We start from the raw sequence: 13,108 nt of genomic DNA, 5'->3' as shown, positions 1-13,108 counted from the left end.
CTGGGGATTCCAGTGCATGTCAGTTATATCTTAATAAAGCTGATCATGGCTTGTTTAAAAAATACTGTCTCCATCATCTCAGATATTCTACCAGTAGAAGAGTAGCTTGGAGCAAGTGTTGGAGGAAGTGTTCTATAGCGAGTATTAAAACCTTGAACTGCTCACACTTTTTTATCCAGCAATTCCAACTTTAAAAAACTTATCCTATGATAAGAATAAACACTGAGGGCCAAATATTTTCCTATAATTATGGTTACAGAAGTAATATGTTTTCCCTGACATTTTGTTAAACAAATTTTAAACATATGGAAAAGCAGAAGGAATTTTACAGTAAAACACATTTATACACATTTCTTTTTGGTTCTGGGGATTGAACCCAGAGATATTCTATCTCTGAGCAGCACCCCTAGCCCTATTTTATTTTATTTTTTTATTTTGAGACAGGGTCTCACTAAGTTGCAGAGGGTCTTGTTAACTTGCTGAGGCTGACCACGGATCTGTAAGCTTCCTGTCTCAGCCTCCCAAGTACTGGGATTACAGATACCCAGCTTGTATCTACCATTCTGCTCCTACACAAACATTTTCTTATAATATGTGCGTGTGTGTGCGTGCGTGTGTGTGTACCCATTTATTATCCATTTTCTGTCCACTGAATTTCCATGTCAATTCGTGAAAACTGGGCATTTTACAACCCAGGACGGGAAGAAAAATATAATAATGTGAAAAGCTATTTTTTTCTTCCTGGAATAAAATTCTATGAATTTATACATCTTCTAAAGTGGATTTTCTAAATATTTTCTAAATATTTATTTTCTAAAATTTCTATTTTCTAAATATTTTCCAAAGTGTATTCCTGAAAGTAGAGCTGAAATCAACCAGAAACGGATCTCAAAGCTGCGGTAGAAGAGAACCAGAACGCTAGCCCTGCTCTCGGAGGCCGCTCGCGCCCGCCCTGGTCGTACCTCTGAATGATGCGCTGGTTTCTCCTGGGAGAAAGCACACGGAGAAAGGTATTGCGCTGTATACCTTTGCCTCTCCCAAAGATCGGCTCCTGAGCAGAGGGGACCCAGGCAGCCAGGCCTGCAGCCGAGTCAGGAGCTCACAGAGGAGGCAGAATCTAGTGCCGGCAGCTCAGAGGGGCCTGGGCAGCAACAGCAAAGCTAGCACTGAGGACAAAGAGAAGGGCAACGCGGACTTAAGCGTTCTGGGGAAGCCTGGTGCACCATGGCCCTGTGTTCTGCAGGAGCTACTGCAGAAATGAAAACAATCCTATGCTTGCAGAGAAGGGTCTGGAGCTACAGCCAACTAAGAAACTTTTATTTATTTTTATTTCTCTTTTGTGGCACTGGGGATGGAACCCAGGGGCATTCTACCTGCGAGCTACACCTCCAGCCCGATTCTTTATTTTTATTTTGAAACAGGGTCTGAGTTGCAAAGGGCCTCACTAGGTAGCTGAGGTTGGCCTCAAGCCTGTGATCCTCCTGTCTCAGCCTCCCAAGTTCTGGGATTACAAGTGTGTGTCACCATGCCCGGCTCTCTTATTTTCTTTCTAATGATTAAAAATTCTGCGCTGGCCCCAAAGGCTGCCTTGGGTTTTGTATCCCGCATGTGAGGGGTGCCCTGTGGCTACAGTCCATCTGGCTGGCCCCTGATCTGCACTTTGTGTCATTTTGGCTTTCTTTTGAAGGGCCAAGGGGACTTGGAAGGGCACCTCCGGGAGGTTCAGAGAAGCTCTCTGCCAAGCCAGTGCACTGTGACTCTGACTTAGCCTCTTTCCATCACTGTAGGCGCTGTTGTTCCAAAATTAATAGTTTTGAATATTCAACAGGCCCCCGAGGGAGCGCAAAGCCCCCCCCACCTTTGTATCCCCTGCAAAACAAGGCAAGGCCAGGTCTTTGCTGATGCAACCCTTGGCTCCCTCCTGCCCAGCTGCGCCCCAGCCCTGCGGCAGTCCCTCTTGGAAATCCCAAACTAGTCACAGAGGCTGGCTCCAAGCTAGGCCTGGCGAGAGAGAGAGAGAGAGAGAGAGAGAGAGAGAGAGAGAGAGAGAGAGAGAGAGAGAGAAAGAGAGAAAGAGAGAAGAAGAAGAAGAAGAAGAAGAAGAAGAAGAAGAAGAGGAGGAGGAGGAGGAGGAGGAGGAGGAGGAGGAGGAGGAGGAGGAGGAGGAGGAGGAGGAGGAGGAGAGAGGAGAGAGAGAGGAGAGAGAGAGAGAGAGGAGAGAGGGGAGAGGAGAAGCTGTGCAAAGCTGTGCCCTGTGGACATTCTTCCAAACTTCTCAAGTCTTTCTTATCTTTTCAAGGATTCGTGCATCCTTCTCTGGGCCTGATACGAGTGTCTGAGGGCATCCTGTGGAAGTAGAGCAGCCTGGACCCTTGCTCAGGAGACTGGGAAGGCATTTGGGTAAAGATAGGAAAATGCCTGAGGCCTTATATGGAGTCCCCCATCCCATACTCATTCTCTCTGGGCTTCAGTGGGAACTTACTTACATTTTTCTCTCACACCTTCAATAAATACATAAATAACCAAGTGGGGAAGGCTGGGGTGTGCGAGGAATCAGCCCCACACACAGACCCAGAGAGTTTTGTTCAGCTGGACCTTCTATCTAAGTTCCCCATCAGAACGTTGCGACTGAGCCTGGTGTGGTAGCCCACTTCTGTAATCCCAGTACTTGGAAGACAGAGACAGGAGGATCTCAGGTTTGAGGCCAGCGTCAGCCATTTAGTGAGGCTCTCTGCAACTTAGTGGGAACTTGTTTGAAAATAAAAAATAAAATAGGGCTGGGGGTGTAGCTCAGAGGGAGAATTCCCCTGGGTTCAGTCCCCAGTACAACACACACACACACACACACACACACACACACGCATGTCATGGCTGGCTAGTGAAGGGTAAGGGCCTCCTATTTTCTGCTGAAACCCTGCTTTGTGCAGACATGTTCTGTTAGTCTGTGGCCCCTTGAAGGAAGACCTCCATTGGTATTTTTCTTACTGGCCTTCAGTACATCTTACTTCCTAAGGACTCCAGCAGGAGGTGCTCCTGAACTTTCTTTGCCTCATGGTATGTCATAAGGGTGTTTCCCTTCTCTCCCCAGTCTGTCTTGAGGCTGAGTGACAGGGACGGAACCAATAACAGAGGCTGCTCCTGTGAGCACTGCCATCTCTCCCACCCAGAGCACTTCGGCCACGCAGCCGAAGCGCAACATCACCCAGCTTGTGCCGTCCTGCGTTTCCTAGCGGTGGCCATCCCACTTATCTACTAGGGCTGTTTATGTAAGTATTTATTAAGTAATTATGGCCGGGCGTGGCCAGGCACACCTGCAATCTCAGTACTTGGGAAACTGAGACAGGGGGATAGAGGGTCAGAGGCCAGCCTCAGCCATGCAGCGAATACGCTCAGCAATCTAGTGAGACTGTTTCCAAATAAAGTAGGTCTGGAGGTAGAGATCAGTATTAGAATACCCCTGGGCTCAATCCCCAGTAACACAGTAAGTAAGTAAGTGAATGAATGAATGAATGAATGAATGATGAATGAATGAATGACTGTGTGCCAGGTGCTGAGGATGGAACAGCAAACTTAACAGACCCACTTAACGATTCTCATGTGGCTCTCAGTGGAGACAAGAGGAGATAGTAGTCAAAGAACTGTGCTAACAAAGGCACCATTACTAACTGATATAGACATTCTGGAGAAAAAGGAGGTTGCTTTGTGAAAGTATGCGATCAACAAACCCAGCCACAACATGGGCTCAGGACGGGCCTCCTCCGCGAATGGTGCCTGAGCTGGGACGACCCATGAGCAGCGAGCTGTGCTGAGGGCTCTCATCCCAGAGGCAGAGAGGAGTGAGGACCACGCCCTGGGCTTAGGGAGGGTGTAGGAAGGGGAGCCAAGAGACGCAGGTGGGAGAGAGGGAGTGCCAGGGGTGGGATCAGAGTGGACCAGGGCCTCCAGGAGGAGCTCTGTCCTCACCTAATGGGACGTCACTGAGGGGTGGTAAGTACGGGCTAAGCAGCTGTGTTTTGAAAAGAATTCTCTGGATAAAATACGGAGCACTTTTAGACCAGAGTGGACAAGAAGTAACTGGGAAGCAGTTCAGCAGCCAGGCAAGGGGCTGAGAAGAGGGCGTGTAGGCTGCCACAAAATGGCTTGCAAGAAGCAAAATCCAAGGCCAAGAGAGGAGACCACAGTGACCCCTAGTTTCTGCCTTGTACAATGCCTGCCCGCAAACAGTGCTCAACAAATGTTAGTAATGGTTGTAGTTATTGGAGCTGTAGTATTATTATTACTATCATTGCTATTATTATTATTATTATTATCATCATTATTATTATTAATAGAAATGCCTAGTGAATACCTGTGAGGTAGTAGCATGGTGAAGGGAGAAAAGGCTTTGGGGTTAGAAATCTCATCTTTAAGTCCTTGTTTTGCTGATAAATAGCAAGAGTTTAAAAAACGTTCAAATTGGTTATTATAAACCATCCTAGCCCCCAAAGAGGTGCTCTGTGGTTTAATGCCCGAGGAATGTTAACTCAGCTGTGTGCAGCAGCTATAGGTGTGCACAGGGTTTGAACAAAAATGGGGCCTCATGACAATCATAAGGTATTATTATAAGGCGTGGCACCTGTTTGCCTCCAGAAGATCTGGCCTCTCATTCGGGCTCAGCGTCTATTTCTCCGAGTACCCGATATTGTGCTAATTTCCCACAAATACTTCATCTTCTTTCTCTGTATTTACCCCTCCCCCCTCATTTAAATTGCATTTGTTTGGGGCATTGGAGACTGCAAACATCTAATTACTCATGTTAAAGTGCAAACTCCTCCTAGTGTTGGTCCTTTGTGACATACCAAGGGTCCTCAAAATCAGAACTGAGATATGTAATGCATTATCATTAATTACATCCATCCAACATACATCTCAAAAGTGTTAGAAGAGCAGATTTTGAATATACTCATAATAAAGAAATGTGGAAAGTTGGGCGTGGTGGCACACGCTTGTAATCCCAGCATTGGGGAGGCGGAGACAGGAGGATCATGGTTCATGGACAGCCTCAGCTACTTAGCAAGGCCCTTCACAACTCAGTGAGACCCTGTTTCAATAAATAAAAGACCAAAAAATAGGGCTGGGGTATAGCTCAGAGAGATATAATGCTCCTGGGTTCCATCCCCAGGACCACAAAAAAAAAAAAAAAAAAATGTGGAGATACAAGTTCTTCCAGATAAGCAGAGAGAGAACGCTATAAATTTGCATTTTGGGGGGAAAGTTTTCATCTAGATCCAAATGGAAAAATCAAGGACAGAAACTTAAAAATATTGGAAACTGGATTTCTTTAAAAGCACAAAAAATTCAAAGTACTGTAATTAAATGCAACACTTTCATTTTATTTATTTAGTTAGTTGGTTAGTTAAATTTTAATGGGATAAAAAAAAACTTGTGGAGATATACACGCACACATCACCCAATCAGCCCCTACCCAATACCTAACCCTTCCCTTCCTCTCCCTCCTTCCCATGCTTGGTTTCCTGATTAACTTTGATATGTTTGGTTTTTTTTTTTCCTTCCATATATGGTCAAGTTATTTTTGACAAGGTTTCCAAGATCATTTGGTGAAGGAAATAATCATCTTTTCACTAAATATTGTTGAAAAATAATAACTACATGAAAAAGAATAAAAGTGGGCCCTTACCTAACACCCTATACAAATATTAACTCAAAATACATAAAAGACCTCAATGTAAGTCTTAAGACTATAAACTTTTAGAAGAAAACCTGGGTCATAAAACTTCACAGCATTGAAATTTGCAGTCATTTCTTGGATATGATTCCAAAGGCACAGGCAACAAAAGAATAAACAAAAAACTTGACAAAAATAGAAAAATATTGTACATCCAAAGACAATGTAAACAGAATTAAAAGTTACTGATAGAATGGGATAAAATATTCCCAAATATTATATCTGAAGGTATATTAATATTCCAAATAAAAATCCTAAAAATTAGCAACAATAAAAGCAAACAATAGAATTTAGAAATAGGTAAAGACTAAAATAGATAATATGAGTATCACTCATCATTATCATAATATAACTAATCATTAAGGAAATACAAATAAAAACTATAGTGAAATACTACTTCACATTTGTTAGGATGGCTGCTTAACATGAATTACCTTGCTCCAGCCCTTTACCTTGAGTTTGTTCCTATCTTTACTTGTAAGCAGCAGATGGGTGGATTCTGGTTTTTAATCCATTTTGCCACTTTATGTCTTTTTATTGGGGAATTGAGGCCATTTACATTCAGTGTGATTATTGAGAGATAATTTTTATTTCCTGACATGTTGAGATTTTATTTCTGTTTGAAATACTGTTTATTCTTCTTTGCTTAGTTGTCTACTGGGTGGAAAATCTTGTTTCTCTGGTTCTGGTGTGTATTACCTATTTCTTCTTTGTAGTTAATCTCTATTTTCTCTAGTGCTGGTTTTGAAGATATAAATTCCTTCAGTTTCTGTTTTTCATGGAAGCTTCTTATTTCCCCATCTAATCTGATCGTTTTTCTGGGTAGAAAGTTTTGGGCTGGAAATTGTTTTCTTTCAGAGTTTGGAATATGTTAGTCCAAGCCCTTCTGGCTTTCATGACTTGGTTTGGGAAGTCTGGAGTGATTCTAATTGGTTTGCCTCTGAATGTCACTTGGCCTTCTGTTTTTGTTGCCTTTAAGATTCTCTGCTTGAGCCAGGCATGGTGGCACACGCTTGTAATCCCCACGCTTGGGAGGCTGAGACAGGAGGATCACACAGGTTTGAAGCCAGCCTCAGCTACTTAGTGAGGCTCTCAGCAAGTTAGTGAGACCCTGTTAGTGAGGCCTGGAGGTAGAAAGCCCCTGGGTTCCACCCCCAGTACCACAAAAAAAAAAAAAAATTCTCTGCTTGGCTTCTTACATTGGTCATTTTGACAATTATGTGGCGTGGGAACCTTTACTGTGATCCTCTCTAAAGGGAGTTCTGTAAGTTCCCTGGACCTGTGTATCGACCTCTTGCTCTATGTTTGAAAATTTTTCTATTATTTCTTTGAAGTGATTATTTATCCCTTTGGTTTCACCTTCTTTTCCCTCCTCTATTCCGATTATTCTTAGGTTAGCTCTCTTAAAATGGGCCCGTATTTCTTTAATGTCAGATTCCTGCTGTCTGATTTTTTTCTAAGTTATAAATTATGCATTCGTTTTTGGAATGATCCATCTTCTAGGAGTGAAATTCTATTCTCCATGTGGTCTAATCGATTGTTTATAGTTTGAATTGATGCCTTTACTTCAATGATTGCAACCTTTATTTCTTTTAGACTCTCTCTAAATTCTTTTTGAAAGTCCTGTATTATTTCTACAGTTATATTCCTAATTTGATCTTCTGGATGGAGATTTTTGAATTTCTGTGTTATCAGGTTCTGCTGGCAATATGGTGCCACTGCCACACCCTTGGCCATGAGGCTGGCGTATTTATTTTCTGGTTTTGAGCTTCATTCTGAGTCCCTGGAATGTGTGATGAGCTTGGCCACTGGGAGTTTTAGACGTTCTTTGCCCTGAAAGAACTGCTGAATTACACCCAAATGATCCACCGCTGCTCACTTCAGCTCCTTATTTACCTTTCCTCTCTGGAGCCTGGTGCTGTGAGGCATGATGGCGCCAGTGTGGCTCCACTGCCTCAATGCGGACTGGTTTCTTTTCTGGTCTCTGGTTGTTCTTCTAGTCTTCTTTCTCTCTGTCCCTTGTGTTTACATTTTTTATTTCTCTGCTGATAGTGTTTTCTGGCTATGAAAAGCACTGATTTTGTGGCAATAGAGATAGAGTGTTAGCAGGACTCATAAACGGTGCTTTTCTCGGTTGTCATCTTCCCAGAAGTCAACACTTTCTTGTTAAAGAATTTTTTTGCCAGCTTTATTGAGAATAAGTTACATTGAGAAAATTTATTCCATTTTAATATACAAGTTGGTAATTTTTTTTCAATACTGAGGTTCAATCTCAGGGCCTTGTGTGTGATAGGCAAATACTTCACTACAGAGCTCTATCTTCAGTCTCTCCATAATATTTAACAAGTCATCACTACCATAATCAAAATAAACAACATTTACATCAAGCAAAAAATATCTAATCACGCCCACCATAGCAAAGGTTGGCTTTGATTGAATCCCAGGGAAGATTCTACTCAAGAAAAAAAACAGAAAATTGCTGATAGGTTGGGTGTAAAGGTTGGGAGAGAAGTGTGAAGAATCATACCAAGGTTTGCTCTCAGACACTGGGTCTATACAGTGTTACTGTTGGGTAGAGATGACTGGATTTTGGTGGTGAAAATCAATTGTTTAGTTCCAGTCAGCATTCTTGCATTCTTGCAGCTATGATCTAAAAGACTGAGCACATAGCTTAGAGGAAAGAAGATTTATTTTCTTATGGCTTCAGGTTCAGTCCATAGGAGGCCTGGGACCACAGATCTAAGGGCATGGTGGCAGGAGGGAGGGAGGGAGAGAGAGAGAGAGAGCACGCGAGAGAGAGAGCACGCGAGAGAGTGCACACATATGGCTATGCTCATTTCTTGGAGGCTCAAGGTCAAAAAGCAGGTGGCGGGGGGGGGGGGGACCATTTATACAATCCCCAAGGCTGCACCCCCAGGGTGGGCACCAGCCGGAGTCAACACCCACATAAATCCATTACAATGATTTTATCCACTGCTGGGATTATAACCCTCATGACTCAATTATATCAGCTATGAACATTAATAAACAAGCTCTTTAGGGGAAAGTATATACCTAAGTATAATAGCTCTAGATATTAAGGAGGATGTTAAGATATCTAGACATAAGACAAGTGTGGTTGGTGCATGTTTGTAATCCTGGTACTTGGGAGGCTAAAACAGGAAGACTACAGATTCAAGGACAGTGTCAGCAACTTGGTGAATTCCTTAGTAACTTAGCCAGACCCTTTTTCAAAACAAAACAACAAGAAATGGGCTAGGGGTATAGCTTGGAGGTAGATCAACCTTGGGTTCAATCCCTAGCAATACACACACACACACACACACACACACACACACACACACAAAGGTATCTAGATATTAGATATTAAGTTGTTAATATTAAGATATCTAGGCATTAAAATGTAATATGTGAATAAACACTTAGAAGACTGGTCAACACCGAAAATAAGGACACGCTTATTAAAATAACAAGGAGGAGCCCATTGCTGACGGTGTGGTGAAAAACTCATATTGCCACCAACTGCAGATTCCAATTCAGATAAGATCTGACATCTAAAGAGCTGGGGCAGAGCCATGAGTTTCCTGTGTCTCTTTCACTCCCTCCTTCCAATTATGGGAACTTTTCCTTGGGAAAAGTTTCAACACAAATAGGGAACTAGTGACAGTTATAAGGCCTGTTCTGTTTAAAAATTAAACCACACAGCAGGGCAAAGTGGTGCACACCTGTAATCCAAGAGCCAGGGTTGAAGCTCAGAGATGGACACCTCCGGGTTCAATCCCTAGTACCAAGAGAGAAAAAAAGAATGAAGAAGCCACATCATCTAAAAAACAGGAAAAGTTTTGCACAAAAAACAAAACAGGAAACGTTTTGCACAAAATGCTCACTGCAATTTCCTTGTAGCAATAAAATATTGTAGCAAATAAAATAACAATATTTTATTTGGATAAAACATAAACTAATTGCCCTCTTTACTGTCTGTGTGGCACTATTGGATGGCTTAGGTCACATTGTCTCCTTTTCCCTTTATAAAGGCCTGTGACAGAAATACTGTGTTCCATGTGGCAGAATCTCACTCACTAATGAAAACTGGAAAGGAGTCACTGTTTGGTGGCACACAGCCCACTGGTGATAAATTAAAACTCGAGAGGCAGGAGGATAATGATTTTGAGGCCAACGTCAGCGGCTTATTGGGATCCTGTCTCAAAAATTAAATAAATAAAAAATAAAGACTTGGAGTTTAGCTCAGTGGTAACATCCTTGAGTTCAATCCCCAGTGCTTAAAAAAAAAAAAAGACTTGAACACACAGTATGTGTGCATATAAAGAAAGACCAGAATAAAAAAAATAAAAAATAAAAATAAGCTTTTTATCATGAGAAGATTGGGTTTTCGTTTAGGAATTCAATCATATTTTTGCCAGTAGAATGGTCTTTTCAGAAGCTGATGATTTTCTTCTTCTTTATTTTGTGTTTTTGTTTCTAAAAACAAAGATGAAGGCATTGACTCTCACTCCTTTGAAATTAAGCATAGGGATTTTTTTAATAAGAAAAAGTTTTATTATTTGAGCTCAAATTTGAGATTTGTACAATTATGTAGGTATTCATTTAATTCCAGGCCAACTATGGAATTCTAGCAATTTATTATAGGTCTAATATGTTAGAAGGGAGAGCAGTAATATTTCTTTCAGTATTTTAGAAGCAATTTAAAAATGTATATTTACAACACTTAATCACTTCCCTTGGAAAAAAATAAAAATATATTTCAGCCTCAGGTAAAGTGGCCAGATGCCTAATTAGGAGTCCTGGAACACAGCTGTATAGGCTCCTAAGAACCCCTGGCAAGTGGAAAGCAGAATATTCCACTCTTCAACAAGGAAGGAAAATACGTGTAAGTCTGTGAAATGAGCTGTCAACGGGCCTTGGTCAGCGTCTAAGAACAATCTTTATAGTTTCCCGCTCTTCCTAACCTATGAGATAGAAATCAGCCACGCTCATTTTCTGCCTTTTTTTTTTTTCCTTTATCCCCTCAACCTCAGCACCCTCAGGAATTTTTTTTTCTACACTAATACTTTTTTTGGTTATTTTCAGCCAAAGAAATATGATCAATTATTAGAGTTTATGATTTGAGGGGTTTTCTTAGTGCATGGTGTAGAGAGGTGTATGTGTATGTTCCTAATTTATTTTATTTTATTTCACTGCGTTTTATTTTGGTACTGGGGATTAAAACCAGGGGCATTTTAACCCTGAGATACAACCTCAGCCCTATTTATTTATTTATTTGTTTACTTTTAAAACAGGGTCTCACTAAGTTGCTAAGAGTCTTGCTAAATTGCCGAGGTTGTTTTCAACCCGGTGATCCTCCTGTCTCGACCTCCCAACTACCGGGACTAGACATGTGTCATCTCATGTGGCTATTTTGCTATTTTAAAGAAATAAGTTGTTGGATTTTTTAAGGTGTTGGGATATACTGGTAAATCAGAAGAAACAAAATTTCAGAAATAATGAAATAATACTTAGTCATTCAGTCATCCAGCTCCTTTTTTTTTTTTTTTTTTTTTTTGCGCTATGGATTAAACCCAGAGGCATTCTACCTCCAAGCTATATCCCTAGCCCCCAGTCATTTTCTTTTCTTTTCTTTTTTCTTTTTTGTTTTTGCAACAAGGTCTCAGTAAGTGACTGAGGGTCTCACTAAATTGCTGAGGCTGGCCTCAAACCTGTAATCTCAGCCTCCCAAGTACTGAGACCACAGGCACGCTCTGTCGCATCCAGCTACTTGGCCACTCGTGCCACAACCAGCTTTGTATACTAAGCGTGGAAGCCAGACTCTGTCAGTGCCGCTGTCTCAGTGCACAAATGATGTAGCTAATTAACTTGCAAATCCAAGTAGCCCGAATTATGCTTGAATTGATCACTGACAGAAACAGAGAGGAAACAAGGAATTCTTTCAGAGAAATCAGAAGGGGAAAGTTAAACGTTCTTATCAGTTACTAAAATAATGACTGGTCACTGAGTTCTCCTTTGCCCTATGTGTCTTCTTAAAGACAAAGTGCTTCTGAAAAGAACATTTGGTACTTCTTATGTCTACCCTCGTCTCTGAAGAAGAAAATAGGTGGGATTAAAAAACAAAAGGAAAAGACTAACAAAACCCCAAACCCATGGCAACTGCTCGGCTATGTTGGCTCTAAACCATTTGTAAAGCAACAGCGCCACCTGTTGAGCCTCTTACAATTCGTGTTTGTACCAAAGTATTTCAGTCTCTAAGTGATGTGAAGAGCTGGGTGCAGCTAGGGAAAGAAAGAACCATGAACAGGAAAGCCCCTGCCTGAAAAACTCCCTCTGCCTAGTAGAGCGAACGAAAGGCCGTTCCCAGCTGCACACTTTGCAAGTCTGTATTAAAGAAACGAACTGATCTTCTGCCCAGCCCGTGCGAGGATTGCTGCTGTGTTTTGCTGTCCACGCCACTGCTCCTTTGACCTGGTACATTCATTCTCCTTTTATGGAACTTCTGAAATAAAAATTGCAACTTCTAATACCTGTCACTTAGCTAAGGGAGGAGATGAAGTTTTCTGCAGTTTTATTTTGGGCTTGCACATGTTTGCCTTGATATATGTGCGCATTGTGTAATGATCAAATCAGAAAAAATCACATATCCACCACCATTAATCATTTCTTTATGGTAAGAAGATCCCAGTTCCTTCTCTTCTAGCTATTTTGAAAGATACAGTATCGCGTCCCTAAGGCTCTGACCAGCAGAGCCTAGGGAAGAAACAAACGAACGCCGACTCTGTTGATGATGCTTCCTCTTTAATGCTCTCTCTCTTCAATGCGCACAGCAGGCAAATATATATCAGTCTCATAATCCCTTCCTCATCACTCCACCAACCCCAAGCTTCCCACAGCTAGGGCATGCGCATTTCTAACCCTCTCATAGGAGGGCTGGTGGTAGCACGAGGCGCTGCGTCACTGATCATCCGTAGGGCGCCTGATAGGGCTCACTGCGCAGGCTCAGGGCACCGCCAGCCTCGTGAGCCTCGTGACTTGGCTGCAAGCCTAGGCGCCATCTTGAGTCCACGCTGGCAGCAAGCCTGGGTGCCACCTCGGTCCAGCCGAGTGGGCCCCGACAACACAGTACGTTGTTATTAGCCATAGTCACTGTACTTTGCAACAGAGCACCAGAACTTATGGTAACCACGACTCTTCTCCCCCCTCTGGGAGATCAACTATTTCTGATTCCATACGGGTGAGTTCATGTGATGTCTCTCAGTAGAGGAGACATTGCTTCTAAAAAAGAAACTCAGATAACTGTTTTAACAAGTCAGCAAAGATGGGAGGGTGGCCGCAGGGAATTTGCACACCTCTTTTCTTATCACTGCTGTGTAGACA

This window comes from Muscardinus avellanarius (assembly GCF_963383645.1).
Source record: "Muscardinus avellanarius genome assembly, chromosome: 7".
NCBI classification, from domain to species: Eukaryota; Metazoa; Chordata; class Mammalia; order Rodentia; family Gliridae; genus Muscardinus; species Muscardinus avellanarius.
Note: the sequence above shows the minus strand (reverse complement) of the source record.